Source organism: Maylandia zebra, linkage group LG1, assembly GCF_041146795.1.
Source record: "Maylandia zebra isolate NMK-2024a linkage group LG1, Mzebra_GT3a, whole genome shotgun sequence".
Lineage (NCBI taxonomy): Eukaryota > Metazoa > Chordata > Actinopteri > Cichliformes > Cichlidae > Maylandia > Maylandia zebra.
This window is the reverse complement of record NC_135167.1, coordinates 864,100-891,136: the sequence shown is the minus strand read 5'-3', so window position 1 is coordinate 891,136 and position 27,037 is coordinate 864,100. Positions and strand designations below refer to the sequence as shown.

At 41.5% G+C, this 27,037-nt stretch overlaps 1 long non-coding RNA gene across 1 annotated transcript in view; it reads right to left on the bottom strand.

Annotated features, from left to right (window-relative positions):
* The window catches only part of LOC143416894 (uncharacterized), a 95,146-nt gene extending 69,993 nt beyond the window's left edge, over positions 1-25,153 (bottom strand). The window contains exon 1 of the long non-coding RNA XR_013097162.1: positions 25,058-25,153. This is a non-coding gene — a long non-coding RNA (uncharacterized LOC143416894). The remainder of the gene's footprint in view (positions 1-25,057) is intronic.
* Positions 25,154-27,037: the final 1,884 nt, after the last annotated feature.

The following is a 27,037-nucleotide window of genomic DNA, read 5'->3' as shown; positions in this document are numbered from 1 at the left end:
CGGGTTGGCCTTCGGGCCTCTTTGGACATTCGCCTTCCTGTTCTGGACTCTTTTGTGTATTTGTGGACTCAGTTTTGTTCTCGTGCTCCTTGTTTTTGGTTCGTTTTGTTCCCTCCGTCCTGGTCCCCCGCCTCCCGCCCTGGGTGGGGTGTTTTCTGTTTTGCTTGTGTTTTGGTTCCTGGGTTTGGGCTGTCGGGAGCCAGCCCTTGTGGGGGGGGTACTGTCATAGTCCTGGGTCGTGCGACCCAGTGTTTTGTGTTTAGTCTATTTTGATGTTTATTGATTGTTTAGGTTCATTAAGTTAGTCCAGCCATCTGTATATACCACCCTTGCATTACGTCTCCCTTGCCCTTCGTGTGTTTATGTCTGTGTGTCTTGTACTGTCAAGTTCATGCTGTCAGTTATGTCACCTCCCCCTGTACTACGTCTCCCCGGTTCATGTCTCATGTTTCCTGTTTTACTTTGAAGGCCTGCATTCACTGTCAGTGTATTCAGTTTCACTCCTCCTGTCCTGTCGTTAAGTTCATGTGTGTCAGCTGCGTTCCCATGTGTGGCCACTTCCCCTGATCATTCCTTTAGTCTCTGTGTTTCATGTAGTCTGCGTCGCGTCGTCTGTGTTCCCACCCTCCATGTTTCCATGCCCGGTCTGTTGTATTCATAGCCTTACCTTAGTTCATTCCCAGTTTAGGCTTCTGTTTAGTTATTGCTTTTGAGCTGCCCTTATTCTTGTTTGTTTCTCTTGCGTTACCAGCCACAATAAAAGGCTCGCTTTTGTTTAAAGTTTACTCCCGTGTCACTCGTGTCTGCACCTGAGTCCTCCACGCACTCTCCACACGGTCTGCCCCGGCGGTCCGTGACAGTTATTTTGCACCTTGGTTTTTCCACACGCTTCTTGCGACCCTGTTGACTATTTTGAATGAAACGCTTGATTGTTTGATGATCACGCTTCAGAAGCTTTGCAATTTTGAGACTGCTGCATCCCTCTGCAAGATATCTCACTATTTTTGACTTTTCTGAGCCTGTCAAGTCCTTCTTTTGACCCATTTTGCCAAAGGAAAGGAAGTTGCCTAATAATTATGCACACCTGATATAGGGTGTTGATGTCATTAGACCACACCCCTTCTCATTATAGAGATGCACATCACCTAATATGCTTAATTGGTAGTAGGCTTTTGAGCCTATACAGCTTGGAGTAAGACAACATGCATGAAGAGGATGATGTGGACAAAATACTCATTTGCCTAATAATTCTGCACTCCCTGTACAGATGGAAAAGGGACTGTTTTTATGCGTTGATGTTAGCAACAACGACGGTAAAACTATTGCGTGGCTCCGTTGTTCGCTTGTTTCTTTTCGACATAAACATTTCACAATAAAGATGAAGATCCTGTTGAGATTTTTCAAAATAAACTCAATCACGTGAAAGAGTATGCTTGTTTATGAATGAGCAGCAAAAAAGAGAGGTCAGGTGCTAAAAAAATAAACCTTAGAATCAAACATTAGAATTGAAATAGAAAAAAACTCGACGCAAATCGAGTTGCACAACATTCACATAATTTACAGAAAATGTAAAATTTTTGTGATATATACCGTTGTCGGGACAATAAATGTCTCATATCGGGATGCGAAATTTTGGTCATATCGCATAGCCCTAGTCCAGAGGTCCATTTCAGGGACTCCAGTTAGCTGAGGTAGGGCTGTGCGATATGACCAAAATCTGATATCCCGATATAAAATATCTATCCGATAAGGATATACAGTGGGGCAAAAAAGTATTTAGTCAGCCACCGATTGTGCAAGTTCCCCCACTTAAAATGATGACAGAGGTCAGTAATTTGCACCAGAGGTACACTTCAACTGTGAGAGACAGAATGTGAAAAAAAAAATCCATGAATCCACATGGTAGGATTTGTAAAGAATTTATTCGTAAATCAGGGTGGAAAATAAGTATTTGGTCAATAACAAAAATACAACTCAATACTTTGTAACATAACCTTTGTTGGCAATAACAGAGGTCAAACGTTTACTATAGGTCTTTACCAGGTTTGCACACACAGTAGCTGGTATTTTGGCCCATTCCTCCATGCAGATCTTCTCGAGAGCAGTGATGTTTTGGGGCTGTCGCCGAGCAACACGGACTTTCAACTCCCGCCACAGATTTTCTATGGGGTTGAGGTCTGGAGACTGGCTAGGCCACTCCAGGACTTTCAAATGCTTCTTACGGAGCCACTCCTTTGTTGCCCGGGCGGTGTGTTTTGGATCATTGTCATGTTGGAAGACCCAGCCTCGTTTCATCTTCAAAGTTCTCACTGATGGAAGGAGGTTTTGGCTCAAAATCTCACGATACATGGCCCCATTCATTCTGTCCTTAACACGGATCAGTCGTCCTGTCCCCTTGGCAGAAAAACAGCCCCATAGCATAATGTTTCCACCCCCATGCTTCACAGTAGGTATGGTGTTCTTGGGATGCAACTCAGTATTCTTCTTCCTCCAAACACGACGAGTTGAGTTTATACCAAAAAGTTCTACTTTGGTTTCATCTGACCACATGACATTCTCCCAATCCTCTGCTGTATCATCCATGTGCTCTCTGGCAAACTTCAGACGGGCCTGGACATGCACTGGCTTCAGCAGCGGAACACGTCTGCCACTGCGGGATTTGATTCCCTGCCGTTGTAGTGTGTTACTGATGGTGACCTTTGTTACTTTGGTCCCAGCTCTCTGCAGGTCATTCACCAGGTCCCCCCGTGTGGTTCTGGGATCTTTGCTCACCGTTCTCATGATCATTTTGACCCCACGGGATGAGATCTTGCGTGGAGCCCCAGATGGAGGGAGATTATCAGTGGTCTTGTATGTCTTCCATTTTCTGATGATTGCTCCCACAGTTGATTTTTTCACACCAAGCTGCTTGCCTATTGTAGATTCACTCTTCCCAGTCTGGTGCAGGTCTACAATACTTTTCCTGGTGTCCTTCGAAAGCTCTTTGGTCTTGGCCATGGCGGAGTTTGGAGTCTGACTGTTTGAGGCTGTGGACAGGTGTCTTTTATACAGATGATGAATTCAAACAGGTGCCATTCATACAGGTAACGAGTGGGGGACAGAAAAGCTTCTTACAGAAGACGTTACAGGTCTGTGAGAGCCAGAGATTTTCCTTGTTTGAGGTGACCAAATACTTATTTTCCACCCTAATTTACGAATAAATTCTTTACAAATCCTACCATGTGGATTCATGGATTTTTTTTTCACATTCTGTCTCTCACAGTTGAAGTGTACCTCTGGTGCAAATTACTGACCTCTGTCATCATTTTAAGTGGGGGAACTTGCACAATCGGTGGCTGACTAAATACTTTTTTGCCCCACTGTAAATCACAAAAATGTAACATTTTCTGTAAATTCTGTGAATCTCGGGAAGCTGAAGTGTTTCCAGCTGGGCGTCGTGTATCTGGAGTCAAGTGTTTTACCGATGCATGAAACGACATAGGTTGTAACGGCCGCCGTTTTCTTTGCGGCGTGCTGCAGGGAAAAGCCTGTTCTAACGTTTGAGTCTAAGGCTTATTTGTTAGCACCTGACGGCTCTTTTTTGCTTCTCATCCGTAAATACTCTGCATACTATTTCACAAGATTCAGTTTATTTTGAAAAGTCTCAACAGGATCTTGAGCTTTATTGTGAAAGGTTTATGTGGAAAATAAACAAGCGGACCCGTGATGGTTTTACCATTGTTGTTGCTAACGACAATGCATAAAAACAGACGCTTGTCCGTCCGTAGTGTGGTTATATTAAATATAAGAGAAAGAGAGAACTTTAAATTAATATAGCCACTACAGTGACCATCAAAACGATGAAAAAATATTGCTGTAAACAGTTTATTTTGCAACACCACGAAACAAACGATAGCGTAAAATGAAACGATGGACGTTTTTATATCGTCATCCGATATATATTGTTATATTGAACAGCCCTAAGCTGAGGTTAAGGCTAGCAGTCAGCTAGCAGCTACAGCCACCTGTGTCCCCATCCACCTGTCAGTCAAAGAGGCCACGCCCCTAATAATTCAAAATTTAAGCCTTAATACAATTTAAACAGGTGAGTTAGATCTGTTTCCAAACAACGTGTGTTGCGGACTTTGGTCGCACCTAAACATCCGAGCAACCTTGAAACCATTAACTATCATCTGTATGAACAATAACTGCTGCATCATACAAAACTTCATTAGCTAGCACAAAATATAAAGGGGTGTAAATGAGCAAACTGGATCTCCTATAACAGGCGTAAAAAAACAGCATCTGTTTAGTGAAGAGGCAGTCTTTCCACGTCCCCTCTGCCTACCTTTAATCCTCTAACATTAGGCACTTTGTTGATTTTGATATCCACCAAAGAATAGTTTCCAGCTTTGAGTTCTGACAGGAGCAAATTGGGCTATTAGACATCAGACTGTTGCCTCTCAAAAGAAGCCCTTGCTCTTTCAACCTTGTATTTTCCACTCTAACTAAAGTCTCCATTGGAGCTTTGAAAGATGATCTGTTCATGACTTGCTATCAGAATCTTTGTGCACCTGCATCTTCATCTGTATCAGCAGTATTTTATTTTTCTAACCATTTCCTAACATCATGCTTTTTCAGGAGCGCTGACAAACCTGTTCATACCATTCACTGAAAATCACAATCTTCACTGTCAAAATAAAAGTCCTAAATGCACTACAGCCTATTTGTTATCATTTCTGTACAAATGGATCTTTTCTATGGAGAAGCTGATTCCTTGTGGAGACCACAGCGTTGTCATATTCTTTGACACACCATATTTCCAGGGTAGTGCAAAGCTTATCCACCCACCTGACAAAGATCCATTACCTCCCTGATACAGGTGTACAGCTAACAACACCTTTAGCTAAGGTCTGTGCTTGTCCAAATATTAAGGAGATTAATTAAAAGTCAATTAGGCGGTGAAGCGTAACCGAGTATGATTGGGTTTCACTAGGAATTCAGAGCCAGGGCCATGCTTAAAGAGAACATGTTATACTTTTCTACAAGAACAATTCGATTTAACTTTAAAGTGTCGAATCACAGCAGCAGTCACCTCCAGGTGCTGTATACTGTACAGCAGCGGTCCCCGACCCTGGGCCACGGACCCGTACCGGTCCGTCAGTCGTTTGGTACCGGGCTGTGAGAGTTGAGGCTCGGGTGTGAAATTGATGGTTTTCAGGATTTTTATCGTTAACTCGGTTTCCCTTGATCTTTACCGTGTTGTAGTTGTGTGTGTTATTTTGAAAGAAGTATTTGCACATTACCATAGCGACAAGAGAGCATTAAGGGGCAGAGAGGAGGATGTTTTTTTTTTTTTGTTTTGTTTTTTTTCCTCTAAATGACATCAGAAACAGCAGTATGCAACATTACGTGATGGCAGAGCTTCAGTTCATCCTTTGTCTTTTTTTTTTTTTTTTTTTTTTTTAAATAAATAGGACAGGGGGAATGAATGAGAGAAAGAGGGGGAGAGAAAGAAAGAAAACCAAAGGGGAGAAGAGACGGTGAGAAGGGGGGGGAAGAGAGAGAAAAAAAAAAAAGAACTCCTGGGTCACCTGTATGGTGACCCAGGAGGAGACAGCAAACAGAGGAGACAGCAAACAACAAAGAGCAACATAATAATAGAGAAAACAAAGCACCATCACAATAGACTAGCTAGTCATAGATATCAATATTTACTAAATAATAAACGATATTGTGCAGCACGCAAGATAGACAGCGCACAGTGTGCTTTGAGGCAGCAGCCAAGAAAGCTTTAGTCCGCGTCTGTGAATACCCATGTGTGCATACCTGTGTGGATCAGCATGCTTGCATTCCAAAGGTTTCTCCATGTAATGATCTGCTAGGGAGTGTGGGGGGGCCACAGCCCCGTCCTCCAGGGTGTGAAGCGGGTATGGAGGAGATCAAAACTCCAGACATCCAGAGGCCCCCAGAACACAAGAGACCATGGAAGACCAACAGAGGGGCAGCCGCGCCACTGTTCCAGTAAGAGCTGAGGAGAGTCCCAGATGAGGGCTCGCCCAGCAGCCGCGGAGCAGAAGTCAGGGGGAGTTGCAGTGACGCGCCCGTGAGCTCCGCCGGCCCCCAGCTGTGCCTGAGTGACCGAGCCCCAGGCCGAGAGGCCGGGGGCACCCCACCTCCAAAGGGGCCCGAGCGAGCCCCAGGCCCCAGGCCCCGACAAGCGGCCGCCAAGGAGTGAGCCGGTGTGTACCCGGACGCCCACCTGATTATTTAAGACCTTGTATGTGAGGAGCAGGATTTTGAATTCTGGATTTAACAGGAAGCCAATGAAGGGAAGCCAAAACAGGAGAAATCTGCTCTCTCTTTCTAGTCCCTGTCAGGACTCTTGCTGCAGCATTTTGGATTAACTGATAGAGCTGGGTGTCATCTGCATAGCAGTGAAAATGTATGCTATGTCTTCTAATGATGCTGCCTAAGGGAAGCATGTATAATGTAAACAGAATTGGTCCTAGCACTGAACCCTGTGGAAGTCCATAGTTAAACTTAGTGTGTGAAGAAGACTCTCCATTTACATTAACAAACTGGAGTCTGATAGATAGGTATGATTGTAGTGGAGATATCAAAGATAGGTACGACTGTGGCACTGAATCAGTCTTTAGCACTACGGTCACCCCGGTGTGTCGGCCAGAATAGCACTTAAGGTCAAATTGTCCCAGAGTATGGAAGAAGGAGCTTGAGGTTCGGTTTGAGGCACTTTATTGTCACAACTCAATTCCCGGGGCAGTAAAACAGTTGCATGTGTATATGTGTGGTTTTCTACAAAGGAAATTAAAAATACAAATAACGATAAATAAAGAGAATAGACAACTGACATACTCAGATATAGACATAATACAATATAGTTAACATAACCATATATAAAGATCAGAAAAATATTGTACACTGCAAACTGCTCACACTATGCAACTAAACAGCATTAATGCGAGGTTAAGTTACCGTAGTTACATAGGTACATAGGACTTCCGGTAGTTGTACAAAGGTAAAAGCTTCCCCATTATAATCCACCGGAATGCTCTTATTGTGAAGGGCAAGCGGGAACGTGATACTTTCGGTCGAACTACGATCGGCATTTTATTAATCCTCGTGACTAATTGTCCGCTACAAACTCTATTTTAAAGTAAACAATCACAAGCACCACGTACAACATACAGAGAAGCTCTGCTAACACGGGAATGACATTACGGACATATGAGAGACCGCACATGCGTCAACAAAGCTAAACCAGGATAAGCTAACAACATAAATTACCATATGAAATGAGGGTGAACTCACGCGTTGCATGCGTGGCCTACCACTCCAACTATGGACAACATTAGCTCCTAAATGATAAACACATTACAGTACCAGCATGAACAAAGGCAAAATGCAACACATGTTAATACTCACTTATCATTCACGCACACATAACATCCCACAGCAATCAGTGCACCCCCACAGGACCAACACTGCTCATCAGACATTAAACTGCCCACCTTACTAACCGGATGATGTCACCAGACGGTGGGCTGGCCCAAACTGACAGAAGATTATCTACTGTTCATTTAATATTCAAACTTATGAACATCAATAGAATTATCCTATGAACTTTGTATCATTGTATAAAAGGCCCCAAACCACTGCAGTGCAGTCAGTACCTCTAATACCTAGAGCGTGCTCTAATCGCTTTAATAGGATATTACGGTCGACAGTATCTCTTCAGATGATCTGTTAGCTGTGTGACAACTACTCTTTCAAGGGTGTTTGATATGGAGTTTTTCCACAAAAAATGAAAGTTGCTAAAGTTATTCCCATTTACAAAACCGGTGAAAGACATCATTTTACAAACTATAGACCAGTGTCAATACTCTCCCAGTTCTTTAAGATACTGGAAAAACTCTTCATAAAAAGATTTGACAGTTTTGTGGAAAAATATGAATTAATGACAGATAGTCAGTATGGGTTCAGAAACAACAGATCAACAGCTTTGGCACTGATAGATTTAATGGAAAAGATAACGGAATGTATGGATAATAAGAGGTATGCGCTCGGAGTTTTCTTAGATCTAAAGAAGGCGTTTGATACTGTTAATCATGAAATTCTATTAAAAAAACTGGAAAAGTACGGGTTTAGGGGAGTGGTTTTGGAATGGTTAAAAAGCTATGTAGGGAATAGGCAACAATATGTACAAATAAATGAATATAAATCTAATTTGATGGATATAGCTTGTGGAGTACCTCAAGGTTCAGTACTGGGTCCAAAAATGTTTATTATGTACTTAAATGATATCTGCAGAGTATCGGAGATTTTAAAGTTTGTAATATTTGCAGATGACACAAATATACTGTGTGCAGGTGGGGAATTGCCACAGGTTTTGGAAATGATCACACAGGAATTAACGATATTAAAGAAGTGGTTTGATATAAATAAATTATCATTGAATCTCGATAAAACCAAATTTATGTTGTTTGGAAACCAAAAGAAAAACATCGAAGTAGAAATATGTGTTGACAATGTATATTTAGAAAGAGTAAATGAAATAAAATTTCTTGGGGTGATCATTGACCACAAGCTCTGTTGGAAGCCACACATTACTTATGTTCGGGGGAAATTGGCACGGGGCATTGCCGTCCTGGGAAAAGCAAAGCATATGTTGGATCAGAAAGCACTGCACATTTTATACTGTGCTTTACTACTGCCATATATGAGCTACTGTGTAGAGGTCTGGGGAAACACATACAAAAGTAACACACAAACAATAACTATAATACAGAAAAGGGCCATTAGATTAATAAATAATGTAGGGTACAGGGACCATACAAATGCACTCTTTGTCAAAATGCAAGCTATTCAATTCCAAGACTTGGTGAAGCTTAAAACAGCGCAAATAATGTATAAAGTCAGAAATAAATTGCTTCCCAAAGAAATCTGTAAATTGTTCATAGAAAGAGAAGGTGGGTATAACTTAAGAGGGAAATGGAATTTAAAAATACAAAGTGCTAGAACAACTTTAAGAACTATGTCAATCTCAATTGCAGGAGTTAAATTATGGAACAGTCTAACAGAAGAAATAAAAGACAGTCAAAACATAAAACAGTTTAAAGTAAAATATAAAAACCTAATTTTAAATAAGTATAAGAATGAAGAAAACGGGGTTAACCCAGGATGGTAATGTTGCTGGTAATGGTGTTGCGGTTCTTTTTTGGTTGTTTTTTTGTTTTGTTTTGGTTTGTTGTTTTTCCATAACTTGTGTATCTGCAAATATACACATTCTGTATTTTTCATATGAAAGAAACTATACTGTGGTGGGGCTTGCTAATTTCTTGTTTTTGATTTATGTATGTTATGTTTTGTTTTACTTCATATGTTTATATGTTTCATATGTTGTTTGTTTAATTTAAGACAAAAAAAAAATTAAATGAATGAGAGGTAAAACTTGAGGGGGTAGGGACAAATAAGTAAATACTTCAGCCTACTCCTTTTCAAACAAATAATGGAATGATATTTTGTAATGATTGTGAAGGCACATGTTTGAAATGTTTGAAATAAAAATGAACTGAACTGAACTGAAAGGAAGGTTGGAGATTGGCCTATAATTAGCTAAGACTGCTGGGTCTAGAGATGCTTTTTGAGTAAAGGTTTAACTACAGCCAGCTTGAAGGCCTGTGGTACATAGCTGATTATTAGAGATAGGTTGATCATATTTAAGATTGAAGAATTAATTAATGGCAGGACTTCTTTGAGCAGTTTTGTAGGAATGGGGTCTAAAAGACACGTTGATGGTTTGGAGGAAGTAATTATTGAAGTTAACTCTAAATGTCTAAATGAATATCAATGGTACTGAAAGTAGCTGTAGATAATCACAAACACTCCTGCGTATCAACAGGCAGATCAACAAACAATGAGGTCAAAATAAATAAATAATAAAAATAAGAATCAATAACTCGATTAATATAGAATAAGAACAACAATGTCTAAAAATGAACAGTGACAGAAAAATCACTCAAACTGACCCATGTTGATCTAACAGCTGAAGGAATCCAAGATTTTAAATCTCTGTTTGTTCCTGTGGGGCAGCTGAGAGCCACTTCCCAAAGCGCGATGATAAAACAGGTCAGGATGGTTAATAATGTGTTTGACCTTCTTGATCACCTGAGTTTCCCAGCATGACCACACGTCTCTGTGCATGAGCTTATGATTTTAGAGCAGGTGTGAACAATGCTGGGAGTTTCTATTCTTAACAGATGAAACATTAAACCAGCAGAAGAGAGAAAATGTTGAAAGACTTTAATAAATTAAAAACATTAGATATTACATTAAAATTAAAAGATTTCAACGACCTTGACAAATATATTCTCTGCTACCTCCATTTTATGATGGTCTTCGTGTTCACAGTCAACTTGAGTTGGTGGTGAAAGATCGTGCTGAGATATCTGTAAGACTGCAGGATCTGTACGTCCATGCTGTCAATACACCGGCTTTATACTTGGTGTTGCAGTGTTACGGTGTTACAGCATCTGAAGTCGTTGATCAGTTCTTTTGTTGTTGACACAGTTAGGTGCAGGTAGTTATCTCCACACTATTTCACAAACTAAGGTGTGTCAGGACCACGGACAGGGACAGCAAGGACAAGAGGACATCAGAAACCCCAACTATTAATCTGTTTTCATAAAAAGTCCTGCAGCTGTCAGCAAACATAGGAGAAACAATCAATCCTACTGGACAGTTAACAAGAATGTGTTAAACTCTTTTAGTAAGAAAGTTTAAAATGTGAGTTCAGTGCGAGAGCGGGCTTTTTCAAGCTGCTTACAGACCCGGTTCAGTTTAGCACCATCCACACTTTTACTTGACTGATAAGCAAACTGCAAATGATCACGTTTTCCATTAACAGAGGATACACTAATATTTGTAAGATCTGTCCAAGGTTTTCATTTGCAGTGAGACTCAGAGACGGTGGAGGTGCCCTCAGTTATTCCTGTGCAGGGTGGAGTTGATACGTTTGGGTTTTCAGAGGTGTCGTCGAGCACGCACAGCGATTTCCAAAAAAACGGTCAGGTCTGTTTTTTATTCAGTGCTAGAGCAGGGCGATAAGACCAAAAATATTTATCATGATATACATTTCAAAATTTACAATAACGATATAACTGACGATATAATTGACACCAGACAAAATACTTTACGACTCCACAACTTTATTAGTGCAAAAAAAAAAAAAACCCCTATCAATGTATTTTCACTTAAACAAGCAGCTATTTTATGTGCATTACAGTTATATAAACATTTAACAGAGCAAATGCAAATTCTTTGCTGACAGTTTAACCAAAAGGCATTTCCAGTGGAAACTGGCCGACATATCCTCAGCATAACCATGTATAATATCCACAACACTTAAAAAGAGGTTATACACACACAATACGGTAATATTATGTTGAACCACAGTACGTATCACTCCGCGGGGCTCCTGCCTACGATAGCCGTAACAGGACTCGCAAAATCGCTAGCCCGACGTCCCGGGGCTAGCAATATCTCCGGTCGGGCGACCAAAATCTATCTCAGCCCCGCCCATCGGGCTATATGATGGCCGCTTGATGCTCCGACAATCCATCATGCGGTGCGGCTTCGTAGCTTAGCAAAGTCATACTGAAACATCTGACAGATTTTCGAGTGCCGTGCACATAAAATCGTCTCGAGGTCAGTAAACACAATCAGAGTTCATACATAAGGCACACGGGATTATAAGGGGCTCTGTCGACTTTCAGAAAAATCAAAGGATTGATTTTAAGTGCGCCGTATTTTCCAAACAACACGGTAATAACGACAGCCCGCTAGCATGCTCTACCAAAAATAGTGCTTTGTTATGTATCTGACGGACGAAAGCTAAACCAGTTCCACACCACTGAAGCTGCAGCATTTTTACAAACCAGTTCTGGTTCATTGGTTTCATTCAACGATCCACTTTCGCTCTTCTCATTCTCCGTCGCCGCCATGCTTTTTCCGGCGTGTGCGTATGTAAACAAAGGCGCTGCACATGCGCGTTTTACCCATATTCTATCGCCATATTTCATTTTCTTATCGTTGCCCAACATCATACCGGTATTACCGTGAAAGATAATGATATGGCCCAGCCCTATTCAGTGCTACCCGAGAACCTGATTTGCTCTTATTGGACCCAATTATTTCACTAATTAACCTGATTGGATGGAGATTTTGTATCATTACATAATGTTTACAGTCTTTATTTCCTGTTTTAACAAAATTGACATCTACATTAGATGTTCTTCAATGTTCAGTTTACTGTTTAAATGATCTTTTAAAGCTGAACAACACAAATATAAATAAAAAATATCCTGTCTATTTACATTTTACCCTTACTGAATGTCCTCACGGGCTGGAAAGCTTCCGTTGGAGGAAGCTTGTTAAAATAGAGGTGCGGGACTTTTAATTAGTTTAAATTAACCCATCAATCCAACTACGTTATAAGCCCATTAAGGTCTATTATTAATATTGATGCTCTTCTTATGGAAGTTTCAGGTCAGATTGAATCTGTTTGGGTATGTTTACCTCAAGTTTTAGAACTTTGAAAATGAAATGAATAAAACTAATGTGGGCTCTTTCATGTATGGGTACTAAATGGACTTCAGCCTATGCATTTGTACTCATTTAAACGTTGTCACTTATGCAAATGTAATGAGGATTTTACTTGAATCTTTTAATGCACCCACCACAACCTAATGCATAATTAAACATTATACAAATAATAGAAGATGCTCATTTCAGCAGATTTGAACCCTGATGGGGGCGATGTTAAAAAAAGAACAGATATATAGGCGTCGCAAAGCTCCTGTCTGTGAGGGGGCTCGATGCACATCATTACATTAAACACAGCAGGAACTGATACCGAGCAGAGGCTGTGAAACAGAACGACGAGCTGATAAATATACAAAGCCTGAATAGATCTGCAGGAGAGCCGCGCTGTAATCTTCATCTTTAACACATCACACGAGAGCCGGGGGTGCTACAGGCTGTTCCTGAAGTTCATGTTCGAGTGTCACTGCAGCTAATCTGATCAGGATCGCACTGTGTGCGTGTCAGCTGAGACAGACAGCTGATAGTCTTCGTCCTCTGGCCCTGACATGTGCCCTCCTCTCCCTCTCCCTCTCCGTATGATTGTCTCATCACTCCTCTGTGCTGTGACTCCCATCTGACGTCCAGACAGGCCCCAGCCTCCCACAGGCTGGATAATCAACATGCTGTCACTATACCGTCAATACCATCTGCACACATCTACCCTGCCGCCTGCTAGCGCTCGCACCGTTTACTGAACGTCCCAGAGGAGCTGAAGGAGCAGCCTCAGCTCTGACATCGAGCTGCGTCTCCAACTGACGTCACACAGAGAGCAGGGTTGTGGAACGTCGACCATCAGTTCAAATGTAAAATATTCATAGAATATTTTAATATCTCAACCATTCTGGATGGGATGATGTCAGCTGATGGTCACCTGAGACACTTCCACAGATTTGGGTTACATATCTACACGCCTGAATCGCCGTTTATGATGTTAGTAAGTTATCTTAATATCAGTACATATCTTTGGCTGTTTGAATGTGAAAGCAATATCCCACCAGCCACCATAATTAATCTGCTGCCAGCTCTCCAGTAAAAAGCCTGAGTGATGCTGGATTACATGAGTATCACAACAGAGCAGTGAACAATCATCTGTTTCCTGATATGTGCTTCATGTGGAAACATGAATGAGTCCAGCTTTAGCTTACATAGATACACCAAACAAGAAAACAGACACAATTACCAGAACAATGGAAATGAGTTAAAGTTCAGCCGAAAGTTAACTTAACACAGCCGGACCATCATTATTCATCATCTTACCAAAGCCAGAGGTGGACAGTTAAAATGAAAACTATAAAGCTAATGAAGCTGAGGCACCTGCGAACTCATTTGAAGGAACCCCACATCTGTGCCGGTGCACATGTGTGTAAATACAAACCAGCGACACACTAAAAGAAAAGAGACCTGAAGTGAAAATGAACTGCTTCTTATACAGTTCTCTTCTGTTTTGCCGGAGCACTCTGTGCTTTGAAAAACATTCACCCGAGCACTGTTTCTATGTCTGAGTGCTTTCTACCTAACATTCACAGTCCAACGAATGCATCAAAAAGCTGTTTGGGGTGTGGTATGTTGCCCAAAGATACTTTGAATTAGGGGTGGGCGATATAAACAATATACGATAGAAACGATATAAATTTGGCCAACGATAGAGACTTTGACTATATCGCTCTATCGCAATAGCGCATGTTGATGATGTCATCAAGCTGCGCCTGTTTTGGTCGAAAGCATCGCAGCGGCTAAAACCATTATCATCTTTAAATTATGGCGGGCGACAGTCATAGCAAAGAGATGAAGCACTTTTGAAATATGGGGAAAGCCAAAAACTGCGCTTCCTCCACTTCCGTAACTTTGATTCATTAATGTTGAATTCTCTGGCAGCTGTTCTGTTCCCATGTTGTTGCAGTATATTAACAACTAACCTCGTATTGTGGATGAATGATCTCAGTTGTTCTCCTGACTGAAGTTTGCCCCGTGTATAGCATCCTGCTATGCGATTGCATTTGTCCCTGACCACCAGAATCCCTCACATTACCTTTTATCGAGTGGAAAAAAACTTCCTGTTAACTTCTAACACCGTTAAATTTAATAACTTCTGTTTTCATGGATGCCTGGATGTAAAAATTTATTGTTACACCCGATAAAGCAGCAACGCTGATGATTTAATTAAAGATGAAAGAATTTAGACCATTTTTAACTCTTAGTGTTCGTTTGACTTTGGGACCTGAAGGGGACGGAGTTTTGGACCCAGATTACTCCGCGAAGCTCCTCACTACGGCAGCCGTAATGCTCTGACAATCCATCAAGCAGTGCAGCTTACCAAAGTTGTACTAAAACATTTTTTAACAGATTTCTGCAGCCAAAATCGGTTCGAGGTCAGTAAGCACAACCAGAACTCATACATAAGGCACACTCTAGATTTTTGAGAAAATTAAAGGATTTTTAGTGTGGAAAATATGTTATACAGAAGAAAAGAATATATCGTTACCGCACATGCTTCAAATTATATCGCGATATGAATTTTAGGCCATATCGCTCAGCCCTACTTTGAATCAATTTAGATTAGTAGACCTGCTCAACCTCCTGACCTCCAGCCACCCCTACAGAACAGGCGAAGACTTGGTTCAGGTTAGCTTGCATCTTTAATAATTACCGAATGGTCTGATGATCGGAATCGTTCTCAATCTAAAGGGACGGCAACAAGAAAGTTTGGAGGGAAGTGTCAGAAAAACAAACAACACATGAGGGAAAATGTTCGAGTAGAAAGAGTTTCAGAGAATCTGTGTCTAATAGCACTGAAGGAGGAACGCCGTCTTCACTGTGACTCGTACATCTTATCATCCTCTTACTTTCACAGTAGTGTTGTCACGTGGCAATTTGTGTAAAAATGCACAAAGTTACAGACACTCATTATAGGCCAAAGATTAGCTTTAGCTTAGCTTAACAGCAGTTTTAATGCAGGAAGCTGGCAACTATGCTGTGACCCAGTTCAAACACACCCACAGTGACCTCCAGACATGTGGTGTGACTGATGTTCACACAGAAACCAGCCCGGGGTCACAGAGGTCACGTTCGCTTTCACAGCACTCGATATCTACAGCAGGTTCAACATCGCTGCTGCACAACAACGCTTACATCATCCTCAAAGCAGTTTGTTCCACTAATGACTCTGACAGAAGCTCCATCACTGTCCTAAAACTCTTTACAGGACACCATGGCAGAGCCAACACTGAAGGCCTCCATCCTGTGTAGGAAACAGCACTTCCTGTTTAGTTAGCATGCCTCAGAGAATTCCTATGATGCCTTTGGGTGTGTTTGCCAACCAATCAGAGGCTAGCACACAGTATGCAGGGAATGACTGTGGTTGTGATTTAGCGGAATACAAACAAAACTGAATTTTAATATCAGTTGTTTTGTTGTTGTTGTTTTTTTAAATCTGCTTCTGTTGGCAGGAAGCTGTGCAGTGGGGGAGGGGGGGGGGGGGGGGTCTACGGGTCTTTAAACTGAAATTTTGCTCCCGCTGGTGTTCGAGCTCTTTAAGGTTCGACCTCAGCCTATGGGGCAAACATTTCACGCACTCCTAAAGCAGCTGATGCTGCGGTTTATAATGTCTGTGCTGTACGCAGCTTCTGTGCTCCATGTGAATCATCCCCTGAGAGCTCTGTACTGAACCTCGGTCCATGGAGTCCTCTTCCTCTACTGATCCAGCGATGACAGCGTCCACCCCCAACCCCTCCAAGTGGAAGGCTTAGCTTCGAGTCCCTTGGTGCTCGGCCACAGTCGTGCCCCAGGAACAGCCGCTCCCGTGGGTGGGAGCTGGGCTGACTGTCACTTCTGGCAGTTATCTCCATAAGTTTGGATATTAGAGCAGCCCTCCTCTCACTCTGACACTCACACAGCGGTTTGATGTTGCCCTTGTAAGGCTGGCACAAACATTCATGCCCTCAGTATCACCATGGGAGGCAGAGACGGAGACATGACAGCTATATAAAATTTACCCCGCCTGCCAACGTCTGATTCCATAGAGACCCACTGAGCGACCTCCAGAAACTCCCGTCTAGACAAAAGAGGTGGATGGCAGCGCCGGGTTACCATCAGTCCTTCAGTTTTAAAACTCTCCATCTGAACTTTCACTTCTGGCGTCCTGATATGTCTGCTGGCTTTGCCACACCGCAGGGAGCTGTGAGTGCATCACGGACCGCCAAACGGAGATGGTAGGAATTCAGATTTATTTCCACACGTTCATTTTAAAGATGCTTTGTTGGAGTTTTATCAGGTAAAACCAGAAAGCACGTGTAGGACATCACGTGTTGTGTAGGTGTGCGAGTGCTGGTTAACACGCTGATGATGATCAGTGCGATGGGTTTTTTTAGTGCACGGTGGACTTCTTGATGGTAGTGATGTCACCTCTATTGCTTTACGTACAAACTAAGCTGAGAGCGCAGGCACACTGTCGTTTTCTGAAGTAAAGATGCCATTTCAACATAATTAAACATGAATTCTGAGTCCTTTGTGAGTCTTTGAGTGAAAGCGTTTGCAAAATATTGTGAATAGAGCTGGGCGATATGAGATTTTTTCATATCACGATATGTTTTTTTCATTTCAGGCGATAACGATATCTATCACGATATAAGCCAAATAACTATATTTGTAAGATTTAAATGTGCCGTTGCTCACAAGTAAAATGTGAAATAATCAGCAGCTTGTTTTTATTTAAATATTTATTTCCCATAATAAGTTCAACAGGGTAGATGTACTTAAGGATGAGACTTTTTCAGATAAATAAAGGCAAATATTGCAAACTAAACAAAAGGCAGCCTCTAAAGCGTTTAAGTTTCAAAACAGAACAAACAAAACAGACTAAATTGTCAATTCCACTTAGAAACAAAATATTAATTCTAAAAATAAATCTTAGTTTGTTTTACAGAAGAACAGACAAAACTGACTAACTTTTGTCAATATCAAATAAACTGAGAACTAAAAGGAAATTCTTAATCTCTCCTTGTTGTATAGCTGAGCTTTTCAAACAGTTTTAACAGTTACTTTAGTCTGACAAAAGCCGAATGACGAATTAGCGCTTCCAGTCAGAGACTGAGGCTACGTCCACACGTACACGGGTATTTTTGAAAACGGAGATTTTCCGTTTTCGTTTTAAAAATAATCCCGTCCACACATAAAGGCAGAAATGAAGGAAAACGCTGCTATGAACATGCCAAAGCAGCAGGTGGCGCTAGATTCCTAACCGTGCAGAAATGTTGGCCAATCAGAAGTCTAGAAGCCTCGGTGGGAAAAAGTAAACAAAGCTGGGGCATAGAAGCAGAACCGAGTCGTATGTGTGGACGGACAGTAACTGTGTGTATATGTAAGCATTTAAACACTGCAGAGAGTAGAATTAACAGTATTGTAGAAATTCATTTCACCGAAACAATAACGTGGCGCACAGTGTGACGCATGCACCAGTTTATTGTATTTCCAGACTTGCTTTCGGCACAATTTACAGTGCGCGCTACTCTGTTTTTCGTCAGACTTGAAATAGCCGAAATACCTTCACACTACGGAACTTCTATGGCTCTTCCGTTCGACAATCTCTCCGGCGTTGGAACCATCATCTGTTTTCTCTTCGGTCACGCTCGGTTGATTTTTCTAGTCGGCACACTCATTTCCTCCATTACCCGCTGGCTGCTTCCCAAACAAACACACGTGCGGCTTGGCACTTGTGCTGTATGTAACAAGTCACGCGACGTGACGCTGCGGCTGTGATTGGTTCGGCTCTGCGCTACTTAATTTAGATTGGCTGACCTTTTTTTTTTTTTTTTTTTTTTTTTAAGAGGACAAGAGCGGCGAGGTCTATCGCGATAGCTTAATTTCTCTATCGAGTAAAAGTTATATCGCGATACATATCGTTATCGTTCTATCGCCCAGCTCTAATTGTGAAATAGTTCCACAGTTTATTTGTACAGCACATTCAAACACAACAGACACTGACCGGTAAGCTCATCAACAAACAAGACTGACCAATTAAAACCAGTAAATAATAAAAATGAAAATAATAAAAGTAAAAGAGATGCCCTGGGGAAAAGGTCATACTAAGTTAAAGCTAGTCTGAAGCTGCAAAAGCTCATGAAAAGAAGCGAGGGAGACAACTCCGGAGTTTTAGGGCTGTGACTGAAAATACACCGTCGCCTCTAAGAGCCAATCGTAGTCAATCATATCTTAAGAACATGACCACGTTCCCTGAGTCTAGCAGGTGCAGTCGTGTTTGGCTCAATCCAACAACATAACAAGTTGCAGTAATCCAGTCTAGATGTAAAAACAGCACGGATGCAATGTTCCCCCCTAATTTTTCATGTGTCTGAGCGAACACACAAACTCCCTGAGCGGTCCCTTGGACCACTGTGAGGAACAGCAGACGTGTGCACTGTGGTCACGCCAGCATCGAATCCATCCAAGTTACATCGTTTATTAAAATAATCAAATTACAGCATTTATGTTAGACTTTTAATTAAGTGTTTTAGCCCAATTACAATGAAAATGTAAAAAATCTTGTTCATGACCTGTGCAGCATGTTAACACTATTGGAAGTATGAAAACAACTTTTTTTTTCTTTTATAAAGCTCTGACTGTATGATGAGTCTGTGGTCTGGGAGAGAGTCTGTAACTCTCTGTCTGCAAAATACAGTAAATAATGACCAGTGTTGGGCAATTAATTATATAGCTACTTCAAAAAAGTAACTGAGTTATGCAAACAACAAAGTGTTTGGCAGCTGTTTACCTAAAAATGCAGCCAAAGCAATTTTTTAATAAACCTTTCAAACTATTTACAGAACAATCAGCTGTTCTGCATCAAATCTGATGCCACACAAATTATTTGTGCCGCTCCAAAAAATAATTTCTGTCCACTATGAGATGAAGGAGAACAACAGCCTGATACCTGCAGGCCTGACAGCAGCAGATGTATCACTGCTGTAACACCTGTAACATTCAGCAGTCGCCTCATTGTTCTGACACAACAAAACTATTGACTACACTACACACTAACTACACACTAACTACACAAGATTTGCGCAAAATGACCCAAATCTCTCACATCTCAAAACCACGCCATCACTCCTAAAACTTCCCCCTTCCTAAACAACTAGATGCCACGTTGCCATATAATTTTTTGATTGGTCAACATGGTACATTTTCCACCAATAGGAAAGGGTGGGGGTTTTTGCTCACAGGCTTTCGAGCATTTTCCTTATAAAACGCCGTTTTTACCATTTCTTCCCGCAGTAAATATAAACAACGACAGTATTCAGGAAGAAAACCAAACAGTGCAGTTATTTTTATCATAACTCTGGTTTTACGTGGCCGATCAACACAATTTAAAAACTGGTATAAAGTCCACACTTTTCAGTTGTTCCGTCTGTCCTGCTCACATCTCAAATGGTTGTGCACGTTGTCATTAACGTGGCTTCACTCCACATCAGCCGCTTTGCTCGCTAAAACACCAGTGTCGGCACATAAGGACGCTGTCAGAGCCTGTCAACCACGTGGATTAGCTGCGTATATACGAATGTGAATCGCATCATTGGCTGGACTATGGGATAAGGTGGCATCGTTCTAATCCCTTACGGGAGCAGCCAGTCACTCACTGACTAACAGTGCAAAACAGAATTGTTAAACTTTTAATTTTAATTGCAATTCAGGTTAGATTTTTTTTGTGCGCAACGCAGATTTTCTGTGCGCAGAGACCATGCCAGCAGTGCGTAACAGATAAATATGAAGGCATGCCGGCTCGGACGTCGCTCGGATCAACAAGGTCCGCGCCAGGTGTTGAGGAACCAGGGCACCCTGACGAAAAGTGGGCTACTGGAACAAGAAGGCATCGGTGGGCAAGACACGAAAACAGGGCGTTGTTGGAATGCTACTATGCAAGTAACCCTGGGGAAGGGGTTACATGAATAGGATGAGGGACCTATGGATTCTTCGATACCTTCAAGTGGCTCCAGCAGATCCCGGGAACAACATCGGAGATCTCTGTCCAGAAGAGCGCAGTCCTGGGAACAGCTAGGATACTGCGCAGGACCCTCAAGCTCCCAGGCCTCTGGTAGAGGACCCGAGCTTGAAGGATAAACCGCCCGCAGGTGCGAGCTGGGTGTTAAATGTTACACTGTAGAAAACGATGGGCCAACTCATCTCCAGTGCAACATTAATTTTTACAGAAACTGTAAAAAACAGAAACATCAGGTTAACAGTACACTGCCTCATCACGTACTGACAACACTCCTTCTACACCGTTTTACACTTGCACTGTAAAACAACAACACAGTAGTACTGAACCAGTTCCTATTATAACCAACAAGATTACCTTCTCTATATTTATACAGTTTTATATCACTTTTATGAACCGACTGAATCACAAAAATCATTTTATTGTACGGACGAATACCAACATGAACTCTGACTACAGCTTTATACGGTTTTTAACTACTGTTTTATCCGATTTATCAATTTGAACTGCATTTATCAAACTAGATTCAGTTTAAATAAATGCTTTTTAATATATCTCTACAGTATTCGTGTAGCTGCTGCTGTTCTGTGAGTCTATGGTGCATGTGGTGTGATATGCCCAAGTAGAAAGGACGGCACTGCAACGCTGGACTTGCCCTTACTCTGGGCTCCCTCTTTATTCTGGCAACTGGTACAAAGAAAACAGCACACAGTCGTCATCAACAGTGTGAAAAGCAACTGCAACATTCAGTTCACCAGCCTGGGAGTATTTTCCTTTTTTTCCCAAACATAACACTTAACAAAAGACTAATATATATTTCTCCAACACAACATCGACTTTCTTTAAAAGTTCTAGCTGAAACCAAACCTGTGATCATGTAGTGGCAGTATTATTTATTTATTTTTCTCCTTATGGTAACTGAGAAATGAGAGACATTATATCTCCTTTTTCCTAACCAACAACAACAATAACATATAAAAACAGCTTTTCTCTTATAAAACAAACATCATTCTTCATCATTTTTAATACAACAGCATCAACTAAAACTTGTACTTAACAGTGCCTACCTGATCCAAAGTAAACATTCAGTTCCGTTAAGAATTAGAACAATTACAATCTCACAGAGAAACAGAGCTGAGTACAAGTCAAAAAGCACCCGACTAGCTAACGAATATTAGCTTAGCATGCTAACTAAAAATGCTACTCGTGAATAAAGTTACTAGCCATGCATCAAAGTGCCTGTAACTTTCAGGATACATGCTAGTACTGCTTACAATCAAAACACATGTTGACAATTACCACTATGAGAATGTTTTCATTAATACACATACCAAATTGACAACAGCATGGCTCACAAACAATTTGAAACCTTAACAGTTGCAGTTGCGGTATTTGTCCACCAGGTGGCTTTGGAGCGTGATGTCATGGGAGGGGGCGTGGCCGCCGAGGCGCCATTTTAGCAGGCCAAACAAAGGGCTAAGGAGCAAAAGCATAAGTAATAGTTCGCGTTTGCTGTGTTGTCGGTTGTAATGTTATATCGCATGATCGGGAAGGGAATAAGCTGGAAAATGGGCTCTGTTTTTATCCTTTTCCACCTGGAAGCAATGTGAGGGAGCTCATGTATTGGATGTTACCAAAAGAAGGCATCTAGCCTGGATAGCAGCTGTGAGACGAGCTGATATCCAGTTCTCTACCATCCCCAGATATCTGTTGGTGCTCCAGACATTTTCATTAAGGTGAGATTTAAATAAGTTCATATTACTCTTTATAACCTATTAGTTTCATTTTCAATGCACTCTGAGGTCATAGCAAATTAGAACAAACATCCTAATGAGTGATTTTGTAGATTTACGTTCTATTTATAGAGTTGCTAATTGTTTTTCATTATTGCAGGCAAACCAGCCTATGAAATGGATGAAACAAATCCTGAGTGGGTTCCTACACATGGGGCACTCCGAAATCCCTGCTTCAAACTACATGCTACATACCACCATGCCAATCAGATTACATCTTCCATGTGAGGGTGAACGTGCCCCAGTGTGGTAGTAAAACCAGGGAAAATGCTCGTTTAATACTCTTAAAAGTCTTGTGCTGTATATGTAGTGACAGTAAATAACAGAATGCTAGTAGTGGGTGATATTATTTAAATGCTGTCATGATTTTATGTGAACATTTTGTCATTTGTATACTATAAACAACATGGAATCTACATTGTAACTGATGTGATGTTCTACAAAGTGGTTTTAATAATTTTAAAAAAGGCAAACGTTTGTTTCTTTATTCAACTTTTGAACAGTGGTACTTAGTAAGTACATATTCAGTAAATGCAAATTATTTACATGGCAATGCACTTGAGGCATAAATGTAAACCCCTAAATACAACATCATCGGTTATTCAGAACAGAACTATGCTTGGAGAAATATTTTCCCATCAGTTCAGACAACACTCCTTCACAGTAGCAGGTGGAATTTTTCTTTTCTGAGGACGGCTTCTTTTCCCTGTCACTACAGATGGTCTGTTTATGTTTTGATTGAGATACTCTTTTTGGGCAGCTGAAGAGGAGAAGTCTATCTTATAGCCAACCACTGACTGTATCTTGGTCACATTACCCAGCAAAGCCCAGTATGCAGGTTCATCTGTAACAGTCCTTGTGCCACGAATCAACACTATTGCTTCTACTTTAAACAGAAGAGCAGTGACGTGGGTGCAGGTCTCCACGACTCCGGCCATACAGCTGCAGTGGGCGGCTTCAACCTTCCCTGTGATGCTCACAGTGACCCACAGCTGCAATGCTGGTTCATTCAGTCTTTGAGAGTGCAGGACCTGAAACACACACAAAGTTCTTTAAAGACAAGAACTTTAATGAGGCAAGGCCGATGTGTTTTATCTACTTTCTAATCCATTTATCATAAATGAAACAAATAAAGTGTTTTTATGTATCATCTATAGGACGCTGCATGCTATATTCTAAATCTGCCTGTTTTTGGTTTTGTTGTTTTAATCTGCCAGCAAAAAATTAACCTAAAGTATGTAATGCAAGGATGTAATCACTTTCAAGATGGAGAAAGCATAAAGTTTGACTTTAAGTGACAATTATGAATCACTTAATATGATAAGGAGATTCTGCAGGTCATTGATCAATGTATAAAACCAAAATAGAATATATTTGTAGTTACACAGGACAAACACTTAAGCAATATGTATAAGTAGGATTATTTATAATAAATGTAAATTAATTAGTGAAATTTCTTTAACCATAGAGAATAACTACATCCTTCAGGACAATGTCACATCAATGCACTGAACTCACTATGTTATCTATCTAACAGAGCCTCAACATGTTCTCACTGTAATTTCCCCCTCATGAATGAATTTATGCTGCACTAATGTGAATGTTCGGGGGAAAATCAAACACATTTTACTCGCAGTACTCAAGCTGACTTACCTTTGTTTGAATGACGGCGTAGTCACGACGTGGAGGCTTAAAAATAGCCAAATCTTGTACCCGATCCTTGGTGAACTGGATGTGCGCCTCCAAACATTTATAATTGCGAAATTGGTTCGCCGTGTATGCGCTTACTCCACAGACAAGGTAGGAAAATATATCAGGCTAAGTCAATCGCGACTGATCTTCAGGGTTTCTACTCCACTGCCGTTATTTCATACGGGTCCACATTTCCCATGCACGCTATTTTTTGCAAGTACCGTCTCTTTGCATCTGGACGCAATCTGTCTCCATAGCGTCCTTTTTCTTTTGAGCTGCTTTTAAGTGTGGTTTGTAGAAATCTTCCTTCCAACATAGTGTTTGTTTTGATTCGTGGCCTGCTACAATGGTGCCGCGCTCCCACAATGCACTGTGGCGTGACGTCAACTCCAAAACCCCATTCACAAAGCACATCAATTTTGAGGAAATTCATTAAGTTGTTTTCTAACTCTGTTCCATTCGCTCTTAATGAAAAGAACATAAAGCGATTTACATTTTCTCAAACTGTCCAAAAAATACACAGTGCGGCTCTGCAGACTTACAGCACAGTCTAATAACTGAATTAGCACAGGTATAGTAACACGTGTGCTCCACTAGCCTGACTTTACATTTAGCTTACCATTTCCGTTTCCACACATTGACTCTGTTCAAAGAAGGTTTGGCCATAAGCTCGTGCTTTCACTGTCGTCACGTACATCCCTCAGTAGTTAGCTTATATCCTTTTAACTCACAAAGACATGAAACAGTTCTCGGGTTCATTACCACGATCGCCACGGACTGCGAGTCCGCCATTTTTGCAGACATCTGGTGGCGATTCATTTTTACGAACCCTTAAACTCATGAATTCACTCTTTAGCTCGACATCTGTTACACTGTAAGACGTTTATGATTGATTGCTACTTTTGTCTATAACTTATATATTATTTTCAACCCAGCTTACCTGTAAAAAACAGAGAAGGCAGGTTAACAAAAGCCACTCGGTACGTGGGCTGTACGCTGCCTCAACACGTACTGACCACACTTCTTCTACTGAGCTGTCAGCTGCTGATGCGTAAGACACTGAGCGCCCTCTGCTGGCGAAACATATATTACAGCACAATAGACAATAACAGTAGTCTTTCCTAAGAAAGTGACTTTAAGCATAAAAATAAAATGGGGGGCAAATATTTTCATGTATTTATCTTTATAATAGTGCCACATATAAAAAAAAATTAATTCCCCTGTTGCCCCTGTGGGCGGCCTGTTGTCCTTCAAGCTTGGGTCCTCTACCAGAGGCCTGGGAGCTTGAGGGTGTTCCTAGGACTGCGCTCTCTGGACAGAGATCTCTGATGTTGTTCTTGGGATCTGCTGGAGCCACTCGGCTAGCTTGGGAGTCACTGCACCTAGTGCTCTGATTCAGAATCCGAATCAGAAATACTTTATTAATCCCCAAGGAAATTATAGGGTACCACTGGGACCACTGTTACCTTCACCCTGCACATCTTCTCGAGCTCTTCTCTGAGCCCTTGGTATTTCTCCAGTTTCTCGTGTTCCTTCTTCCTGATGTTCCTGTCATTCAGTATCACTGCATCACAGCCGTCTTCCTCTGCTTGTCCACCACTACTATATCCCGTCACCTATTACCCATCACCATTTTGTCCATATACCTTTGACTCATATAACACAGAGAAGTAATATGTCAGTGGTCACATTTCAATTCAATTGAATTTTATTTATATAGTGCCAAATCAAATCAAACTGTCACCTCAAAGTGCTTTACACTGTTGTTCTACAATAATACAGAGATGAACGCCCCAATGAGCAAGCACTTAATGACAGAAGGAAGGAAGAACTCCCTTTTAACAGGAAGAAACCTCCAACAGAACCAGGCTCAGGGAGGGGCAGCCATTGTTTGGGGTGAGGGGAGGGAGACGGGACAAAAAGAGACACACAGTGGGGGAATTTAATTTCTTGCCTGGGAGAAAATTATTTCTTTGAAGAGTTTAACAAAAACAACTGGAAGGATCAAAACATCTGTTCTGTTTGAGCTTCTCTAACGCCTTGTCCCATAAGCACCTCAGCAGAGAGACTCGTCTTTGGGTTATATTCGGTGGTGTTCTTTTAGGGTGCCTCTGTGATCTCCCTGAATGTATTTAGATGTTTGCGTCACTGATCGCTGTAATTAAAGAGACTCACTGAGAGAAGTAAGTATGGCAGCTCTGAAGGCAGCTTCTTTACTTCACTGCCGCTCTTTATTGTTTGAATACGTGACATCACAAGGTATTATGAGTAGAACAGGAAATGGATAACCCGAGACTGTGGTCACACGAGGAAGCGAGAACACAGAAAAGCAGTAAAAGCTTGGACAGATGGACAGGGAGCGTTTCATTTAAACATCATCACCGTCATCATCCATGTCAGTCCCACTGGCTGGGGACCAGCTGCTCAGTGGGAAGATGATGTCTCCACTCCACAGAGAAACGGCCTTCAGAGACTCGGCTCGCTGCTGCACTTGTCTTCCTGAGACAGTCGTAAACAGCAGTCCTTCCATACATCCCGGCCTCGTTTTATCGAGCTATTTTGGTTCCTCTGGGTTCGGGAATGCATCCCAGCTCAATTATCTCCAAATATTATGTATATGCATGTTTATGCTCTGTTCAGAGTGATAGACTGTTAGTGCAGCGTTTTTAATATGCAAAGCATTCCTGTCAACAACGCTGGGATTGAGAGGCCCCCAATTATTCAGCTTCAGACAGTAAGAGATGATTATCTAGGTGAGGGACTTGGTTCATCCTCAGCAGCTAGGAAGTGCTGTATTGATTGGCCATCAGGGAGCTAATAACACAAGGTTATCTACATGTAGCATGAGACCGTCTCCCTTCCTAATAGAGCAGTCCTATCTTGATTTAATGTGTCCTTATATCGCTGAGCCAGGCGGCGG